The 9,734-nt window shown below is 46.3% G+C and overlaps 1 long non-coding RNA gene across 1 annotated transcript; it reads right to left on the bottom strand.

Moving 5' to 3' along the window:
- Positions 1–7,073: 7,073 nt before the first annotated feature.
- On the bottom strand, positions 7,074–8,496 carry LOC105525805. The gene is made up of 3 exons (XR_001003979.1): positions 7,860–8,496; positions 7,637–7,765; positions 7,074–7,384 (listed from the first exon to the last, which is right to left on the bottom strand). It is a non-coding gene; the product is annotated as an uncharacterized LOC105525805 (long non-coding RNA).
- Between the last annotated feature and the right edge of the window lie 1,238 nt (positions 8,497–9,734).

A 9,734-nucleotide genomic window follows, 5' to 3' on the forward strand; every position in this document is an offset into this window, starting at 1 on the left:
TATGTATACTTGTGCCATGTTGGTGTGCTGCACCCATCAACTCGTCAGCACCCATCAACTCATCATTTACATCAGGTATAACTCCCAATGCAATCCCTCCCCCTCCCCTCTCCCCATAATAGGCCCCAGAGTGTGATGTTCCCCTTCCCGAGTCCAAGTGATCTCATTGTTCAGTTCTCACCTGTGAGTGAGAACGTGCGGTGTTTGGTTTTCCAATAGTTTGCTGAGAATGATGATTTCCAGCTGCATCCATGTCCCTACAAAGGACACAAACTCATCCTTTTTTATGGCTGCATAGTATTTCCTGGAAATTGAATTCTAACCTGGAAATCAGAAAACTGGGAGATGTTTCCATTTAAGCATGGTGAAGGGGCTCTCTTGCACTCCACCACTTCCTGATATTTCTGAGAACCAATTCTGCCAAAGATTTGCAAAGTTATTCAAACCCAGCAAACCTGGGCTAGATCAAAGAAAAAGGCATGCCTGTTGGTCAGATCACCTCGGCTCTTGAGTCCTAGTGGCTGATGTTTATTTGTTCATCTGATCCAGGTGTTTTTGAGTACTTACCTTTGGCTTCAGGCTGTTCTAGAGTATGTCAGGGTCATCCGTCAGTTGTCCGTCTTCTCTGCACTGTCTATTCCTTCTCTGCTCACTAGCTCAACTCTCAGAAATTAGGAAAAGGAATGAAAAAGAAATGGAATGAAACCCAATACGTGTGGCTACTTCCTAATGGTTTTAATGAGAGGCTCAATGGTGGAGCCCCGGAATTGTCAACAGCACAGGTATCTTTCATCTGAATTCCCCTTGCCCTCAACCCCACCCTGTCCTCATGTATAATGGGCTGATACCCTTAGTGAGATGGTGAACCTTTAAATAGCATCTCAAGTCCTCAAGACAATATAATGTTCCCAGGAAAGGGATTCCACTGAGAAGGCCCCGGGTAGCCAGAAGAAGTAGTTCCAAGGTATTCCAAGATAATCCAAGGCATGGCTGATGCATATGGTGGACTGGATGCCCCAGATGACTGTGAACATTCGGCCTGTTCCTGCTTTCTCCTTCCCCTTCCCACCCCATGTCTCTTCCTGCTGAGAGCAGGGCACACAGAGCTCATCTCTCTTTTTTTTTTTTTTTTTTTTTGAGATGGAGTCTCACTCTGTCACCCAGGTTGGAGTGCCGTGGCATGATCTCAGCTCAATGCAACCTATGCCTCCAGGGTTCAAGCTATTCTCCTGCCTCAGCCTCCTGAGTAGCTGGGATTAAAGGCACCTGCAACCATGCCCAGCAAATTTTTGTATTTTTAGTAAAGACGGGGTTTCACCATGTTGGCCAGGCTGGTCTCAAACTCCCGACCACAGGTGATTCACCTGACTCGGCCTCCCAAAGTGCAGGAATTACAGGTGTGAGCCACAACACCTGGCCAGAGCTCATCTCTTGGTATTTCCAAATAAAGCTGTGGTAAGAACCTAACTGTCTGCTGTGACAAAAATAAAAAACTGACAACAAAAATTACTATTCAAAGTAAAGTATTATTTTAGGGTGACATTATTTTTTAAATTCACATTTTTCATTTGTTATAACATGTAGCCGTTCTGTGAACACATAGATAAGAGGATACAATAGCTATTTGACAATGTAGTTCTCAGAATATTTGCATATCCAAGAGATTATTTCAGCAAGTATACTTAGACTGACCCTATTAACCATTCACAATATTTTGTCTTGAATCCAATTCACACTCTATAGACATGTCCAATTCACATTTCAGCTCTTATGCTGTTTTCCCTTTTAGACTGTATATTAGGAAATAAATCCCTAACATCAAATTTCATGACAACCTCTGCTCTGGCTGACATGATTGAAAGGGAATTTCACTCATCCCAAGTGATTCTATTTCTTAATTTGTTCTTTAGCATACCTGAGAAGCAGCTTGTTTTATCAAGTACAATTTAGGGGGTGGAGGCTGCTGGTGCAGAATTCACAACTGGCAGCAGCCGTGGCAATGCCAGAGGATGACTGCAAGAAGTCTTTTGAAGCGGCAGCATTGACAGCCAGAGAGGAATTCCCAGGCATGAATGGCTTCGCCACTTGTGCCCAGGCTGGCTCTGCCAAGCTAGCAAACAGAGCATCCAAGATAAAGGTAGATCAGATGAAAATAATGTGATGGTCCAAACACGGGCATACGGTCCGGCGCAGTGGCTCACGCCTGTAATCCCAACACTTTGGGAGGCTGGGGTGGAAGGATCACCTGAGGTCAAGAGTTCTAGACCAACCTGGCCAGTTGGCAAAACCCCATCTCTACTAAAGATACAAAAATTAGCCAGGTGTGGTGGCATGTGCCTGTCATCCCAGCTACTCAGAAAGCTGAGGGAGGAGAATCACTTGAACTCAGGAGGTGGAGGTTGCAGTAAGCCAAGATTGTGCCACCGCACTCCCAGCCTAAGTGACAGAGCAAAACTCAATCTCAAAGACAAAACAGGCCGGGCACAGTGGCTCACGCCTATAATCCCAGCACTTTGGGAGGCTGTGACGGGTGGATCACGAGGTCAGGCGTTCGAGACCAGCCTGAACAATATGGTGAAACCCCGTCTCTACTAAAAATTCAAAAATTAGCTGGCCATGGTGGCCCATGCCTGTAGTCCCAGCTGCTAGGGAGGCTGAGGCAGGAGAATCACTTAGGAGGCAGAGGTTTCAGTGAGCCAAGATCGTGCCACCACACTCCAGCCTGGGAGACAGAGCAAGACTCCATCTCAAAAAAAAAAAAAAAAGAAAAAACAAGATAGATACACTAGGAACTCAGATACTTGTACACTCATGTTGACAGCAACGTTATTCCAATAGCCAAAAGGGAGTAATAACCCAAGTGTCCATCAACAGGGGAGTGGATAAACATAATGTGGTATATCCATACAGTGGAATATTATTTGCTATAAAACAAATTAAGGTTAGATACATCTTATGACATGGACGAACCTTGAAAACATGTTCAGTGAAAGAAGCCAGATACAAAGGAACAAATATTGTACAGCACCATTTATATGAAATGTTCAGAAGAGCAAATTCATAGAGACAGAAAGTAGATGAGAGGTTTCCAGAGGCTGGAGGGGCCATGGGGAAGGGGGAAGAGGGAATAGGACTTATTGCTTAATGGGTAAAGAGTTTATGTTTAGAGTGACAAAAAATTTTGGAAAGAGATAGTGGCTGTAGTCTCCCAACATTGCCAGTGTGATCAACAGCACTGAATTGTACACTGAACGAGTAAAATGGCAAATTTTATGTTGTCTATATTTTACCACAATGAAAAATTAAATAACTTGAGACATATATATATATATATATAAATGCAGGTAAAATCTAAAACCAGATAATCCAGTTGAAGAGTCATGAAAGCTATACATGGGAAATTAAATAAACACGTTAGAAAAGACAGTAAGGGCTGTCTCAAGCTAACCCTATTCAAACCGTCCAGAAAGAAATCTTTCTAGGCCAGGCTCAGCAGCTCATGCCTGTATGGCCAGCACTTTGGGAGGCCAAGGTGGGAGGATTGCTTGAGAACAGGAGTTCAAGACCATCCTGGGCAACAAAGGAAGTCCTGTCTCTACAAAAACAAATTAAAATTAGCTGGGTGTGGGAGGCAAGCGCCTCTAGTCCCAGCTGCTTGGGAGGCTGAGGCAGGAGAACTGCTTGAGCCTGGGAGGTTGAGGCTGCAGACAGTTGTGATGGTGCCACTGCACTCCAGCCTGGGTGACAGAGCAAGGCCCCACCTCAAAAGAAGGAAGGAAGAAGGAAGGGAGGGAGGGAGGGAGAGAGGGAGAGAAGAGGAGAGAGGAGAGGGGAGAGGAGAGAGGAGAGGGGAGAGGAGAGAGGAGAGGAAGGGAAGGGAAGAAAAAATATTTCTCCTCTGCCTTGGCTTCCCTGTGGCCGTTTCTTTACAGCACAAACTTACGGCTGTGTTTTAAGATCTTATCTCCTATGTTTTGGGCAAAGGTGCCAGTCTTCTTGACTGAGTTGCCCTCTGTGCCAGCACACCTGACATGAACTGAGGTTCTAAAGCGAAGCTTACTCCTGGGCATGCTTCTGCCTTGACAAAGAGTTTTAACATGATGTCCCATTCTCTGCCTCCTCCTGTCCCACTCCCTTCCCACCATCAAAAGTTCAGCTTGAATGCCGGGTGTGGTGGCTCGCGCCTGTAATCCCCCATAATCTCAGCATTTTGGGAGGCCGAGGCAGGTCAGGAGTTCGAGACCAGCCTGGCCAACATGGTGAAACCCTATCTCTACTAAAAATTAAAAATTTAGCTGGGCGTGGTAGCACACACGTACAATCCCAGCTACTTGGGAGGTTGAAGTACAAGAATCGCTTGAACCCGGGAGGCAGAGGTTACAATGAGCTGAGACTGCACCACTGCACTCCAGCCTGGGTGACAGAGTGAGACTCTGTCTCAAAAAAAAAAAAGAAGTTCGGCTTCAGCTATTACACAGGAAGACCTCTGTGTTTTCATTGGTTTAAGAAATGTGCAGGGATGCTGTAAGAGTGCCTGCAAGATGGAGGGAGATCCCCTGAGCTCCCAGACCATGAAAGACCCAGCCACCGCCCATCCTCCAGCACTGACTTGGTGTCATAAGGAGCAAAAGCTACTTTCTGGAACGGTTATGAGAGCCCAGTTCAGGGCAGGCGGCCACAGCAGGCAGGCAGTAAAGAGTTTCCAGGTCCCTGGGGGACTGTAATCACATTCCCCAACCAGGTGCTGGGAGGAGGGCTAGTGGCTTCCAACCTTCCTGGCCTGGGGCCAGCATCTCCAGGCCCCTCTCCACCCTTGGCTCAATCACATCATCTTTCCAACCAGAAGCTTGTTAACTGTTTTCCTGTGCTTTTATTCAGATTTCAAGGCACCCTCTGTGTGTTAAACTTCAAAGAAAGTTTGCTACAGTAAGTGCAATATTGTAACAAGTGGAAGCTCCTAACAGCTCTGTTGAAAATGGTTTATTAAAATGAAGGGGCCGGGATTCTTTTCCCCCTCCACCCACCACCTTCTTTCAAATGAAATTGCATTTGTGTCTGAATTAAGTTGCCCGGTATCAATCCTGAAGTTTTTAAAGATGAAAAGCAGAACAGCCACACAATATTTAAAATGTAAAATGATTACCAAATGGCACCAGGCCAATGTTTATGAATCACTGAATATGATCATAAAATCATAAAAAATAATCACCAAAAGGTAAATAAATTACCCAGCTTACTGCTTATTTTCACGTAGGGTCTGACACAAAAGCTGCAGCCATGAATGATTTATACCTGTTTTAACAATAATACTCATTTTACTGAAAGATGGTCAGCACTTGGGCCGTTGTGGGCAACATGCCAGTTGTCGAAAGGTTAATGTTTCAGCAGCAATACATTAAATTATGAATAACACCGGTCCCAAAATGGAAGGTTATTAGCTCAGTCTGCTTAATTAGCCCAGCTAGAACTTTGCCATCTAGTAACAGTGTCCATTACTTCAGCAGTAGCTAAGATGGGGGCTGGCAGTGTGGGATTCTACTGCCAGAGTGGGGACAGGGAGAGGCAAGATGGGTGTGGGATGTCTTTTATTTTCTTTTCATCCAGTGTAATATTAAGAGAAGCATCCCAGAGCCAGGTGTAGTGGCTCATGCCTGTAGTCCCAGCACTTTGGGAGGCCAAAGTGGGAGGATCACTTGAGCTCAGGAGTTTGAGACCAGCCTGGGCAACATAGCAAGACCCCTGTCTCTATTTAAAATAAAAAGTGAAAAAAAGAGAAGCATTTCAGAAGCTGGTTTTCAGGATTTTGAACTCTCCCATAGTTTATCTATGAAGACTTCACAAAAGGGGCTGGGCACAGTGGCTCATGCCTGTAATCCCAACACTTTAGGAGGCTGAGGTGGGCAGATGACCTGAGGTCAGGAGTTTGAGACCAGCCTGGCCAACATGGGGAAAACCCCATCTCTATAAAAATATAAAAATTAGCCAGGCATGATGGTGCACACCTGTAGTCCCAGCTACTCAGGAGGCTGAGGCAGGAGAATCACTTGAACCCAGGAGGTGGAGGCTGCAATGAGTCGAGTTTGTACCTCTGAACTCCAGCCTGGGCAGAAGAGCTAGACTCCACAAAAACAAAACAAAACAAAACAAAACCAAAAAAAAAAAAAACCCTTCACATGAGGAAAGAGCAGAAATTGTTCGGGAGGAGCTTGGTCCTTGGTCCTTGTTGGTGTGGACCCACCGTAATCTGGTTCTACATGTGTTTGTTGCTGCTACACCTGAGCCCCACCAAAGTAGCATAAGGTACCATCCACTTTGGCACCCACCGTGGCCCATCAGCACTCATCCAACACAGGCATGTATTGGGTAGCTACTGTGTACCTAGCACTTACCAAGTCGGGAATAAGACAAACACGTTTTTAATCTAAGGGAGGGGACAGACAACCATGTTAAACAATCAACTATGCAATTATTGCATTAATTACAGTCACATGGCTGTTCTGAACAGCAGGTTTACAGGACTGGAGTCAGGGTAGGGGTTCTTAGGGACGGCTTCTTACTGTTCAGATCTCTAAAATGTGTGAGTAGGAATTAGTTGGGTGAATTTCCAGGAAAGAACCTTCCAGGGAGAAAAATACCTAAACTATGCCTGTGTTTCCAAAAAGAATGCCGCTGGAGAAAGATCAGGCATTATTTTAAAAGGTATATTGGAAGAGGATTTGCCTACCTGGGCTGTAAGAAAGCTATTGAGTGCCTAGCTTGTGTGTGCATGTGTCGGGGGTTGGGGCGGTCTACACTCAACCCCTCAACTTTCCCTCACCCCATTCTGCCTTTGCCCTGCCAGGTGCTCCAGTTCTAAACTCCTAAGTTTTCAGCCAGGAGCAGGACCGGGACTCACCCGTGCCATGCCGGCCACATCCCTGCTAGAGCTAAGCTGTCTGCACCACCGCCCAGCTCTACTTAGTACTATTAGTAGCTTGTTTTTCTAAGCCCTAAAATTCATTTTCTTTTCCCGCCTCGCTTCCAGAAAAATAAATAAAATTGAACACATCACTCATTTAAGACGAGGAATGGAATTTAGGTTGCGTTTTTCTTTCTATTTTTATGATTAGTTAGAATTTTCCTGGGAACGCCGCCAGGAGGGCATTATGGTGAGATAATGTCCTGTATTTAATCAGCGCTGTAATGGCGAACTGTATTCTGTGGGGAGAGGCCGAGTTCACTCATCCTTCTCTGTCTTGTCTGTTTGCAGGAGAAGACCGGTTAGCCCAAGATGAAGACAAGGCCGAGAAGTGGCCGGACTCCAGGCTTGTGTGACAGCCCGAGAGTAGACAGGGCGCAGTCATGACTCCATCTCTTCTTACAGGACCTGGAAGCTCTGAGAGCCCTGGAACCCCCGAAGGAGCTGAGCTAAAGGGCCCCTCAAAAGGACCGAAGTGATCAGCTGCGGTTCTCCATCCGCCGGACTCTTTCAGGGTCATCCCTTGTGGCTTTCAGACGTCTGTTGGCCTGGGCACACTTCTGGCTTTCAATATGCATCTTTCCCCTTTGCAACCCAAAAACGACATTCAAAGGGTGGCACGCGGCCTTTGAGTGAACCTGGAAGTCAACGCCAGGTAGGACCGGATCATTTCCTTACCTCTGCATACACGTGGTCGTCCAGTTTTCCGCAAACCTCTGCTGGAGGCCAGGGCTGCTGGTTTGCAGCTGTCGGGGTTGTTCTTGTTTTCAGAGTTCTTTGATCCATTGCTGAAGAATGAAGGGATCTCTGGGAGGGGTCAAACAGCAAAGGATATGTTAGAGAGATGTTTGAAAGGATGGAAGAAAACAGGGGCCCGAAGAAAAAGGAGAAGGGATTTCACCTCCAGGAAGGGCACACAGAGCATAACCGAAGGGATACAAGTTGGCCTTTCTCTGCAATTAGCATGGGTGGCCAGGAAAACAGGAGCGCGTGGGGCGCACACAGCCTCTCAGATTTACTGTTGTCCCTATTAAACTCGGGGTCTGCAGGAGCCGTGTGTTCAGGTAAGGGCAGTGGAGAGCACAGGATGCCCCGAGCAAGCCATAAATAGCAGGGTGAAGACAAAGTGTTTATTACTTAGCCTCATGAAGCCCATATAAGCGCTCTCCCAGAGCGCGAGAGAGCAAGAGCATGTGTAAGCCCGCCCACGTGTGTGTCCCGGGAGTGGGAGCCCCAGACACGGCGTTCGCGCTCGGCTTGATTCTATGAAGGCGTCTATTTGATGGAAGGTACCGGAACAGTTCATAGCCAGCCCAGCAAACCTTGTGTGGAGACAGAGCTTGCATTTTCTCTTTCCTTTTCCTGTTTGCAGTGAGAATGAGGCCTTTCTCTCCTCAGCCCTTTGCTCTCCCCAGAGTTGTCTCACGAGGTCACTTCCTGCTGACAGGCTCCTTTCAGTGCAAGGTTTGGATGGAAACAATACTCTGTTTTCTGGGGGGCTGGTGAGGCTCTGGGCCTCACCAGGCTGTCTTAAACTTAAATGGGATATTGTTTCAGTAGGGCTGATGGTTTCTTCAGACAACTGGGTCTATGCGATGCAAGACTTTATCCTTTTATGTGTGTGCATGTGTAAATATATTTATGGTATCTTCATACCATCAACACACAGTGGCAGAAAGGTGGCTTATGATCATGGTGTTTGCTTTCAAGTCAGATTCAGCCACGCACTAGCTGCGTGTTCTTGGGCAAGTCACTAAGTGACTTACCCTTTTTAGCTGGGTGTTAGTGTCCTTAATTCACACTAGCCTGTCTATAAGAAATCTTCAAGCTCAAACATTTGTTGACTTTGTCATTGCAAGACACTACTTTACTATGTTCAACAACGAACTTAAAAGCACTTTCTTTGAATAGCTGATGTATCGACAGAACTGATTTCTAAGAGCAGTTAAGGATATGTGCTGAATGTTCTGTTGAATATCCTGATGAATTGGTTTGCTAAGGTGAGGGGAAAGCAGAAGAGACCTATGTCGTCACATTTTGGTGTCTTGAAATACCCTTATAGATATTCTCAGGGTTTTTGGCTACAATAATCCTTGTGGCCATTGGATAGTATTTTGAAAATTAAGTGGCACTGTCAAATGCTATATTTTGTGAATTTCTGAATGAAGATTCAGCTTGACAAATTATTTCATCCCATGAAGATCGTAAAATAAATGAAAGTAATTCACCACAACTAAGGTTAACTATTTGGGGTCATAATATCAAATATCAGGGGTCTCAGAGGAAACTGACAGGATAAAGACAGGATTGAGCAAGGCTCAGTCTCCAAGATGCTAGGGACCATTTGACATAGCCAACATCAGGCTGCTGCTGGCCAGCTCTGCAGAAGTGTCGCCAGCACAGGAGTATGTGCTGGCCTTCGAGGAAGGTAAGTCCCTGGCTGATCCAAGAAAGAGGGATTCCCTGGGATTCCGCCAATAGGCGCAGTGGGAGTCACTGCCCTGCAGCCGCTGAAAGCCATTGCCAACTCCTTTGTTGATCTCCATGAGGTTGTCTCTCCCAGGCTTACTGGCCAGTGCCTCTTTCAGAAAAGCCTGACACTGCTGGCTGGCTGGAGTGCAGTGGCGTGATCTCTGCTCGCTGCAAGCTCCACCTCCCAGGTTCATGCCATTCTCTTGCCTCAGCCTCCTGAGTAGCTGGGACTACAGGCACCCACCACCATGCCCGGCTAAGTTTTTGTATTTTTAATAGAGACGGTGTTTCACCGTGTTAGCCA

Source organism: Colobus angolensis, unplaced genomic scaffold (assembly GCF_000951035.1).
Source record: "Colobus angolensis palliatus isolate OR3802 unplaced genomic scaffold, Cang.pa_1.0 Scaffold116, whole genome shotgun sequence".
NCBI lineage: Eukaryota > Metazoa > Chordata > Mammalia > Primates > Cercopithecidae > Colobus > Colobus angolensis.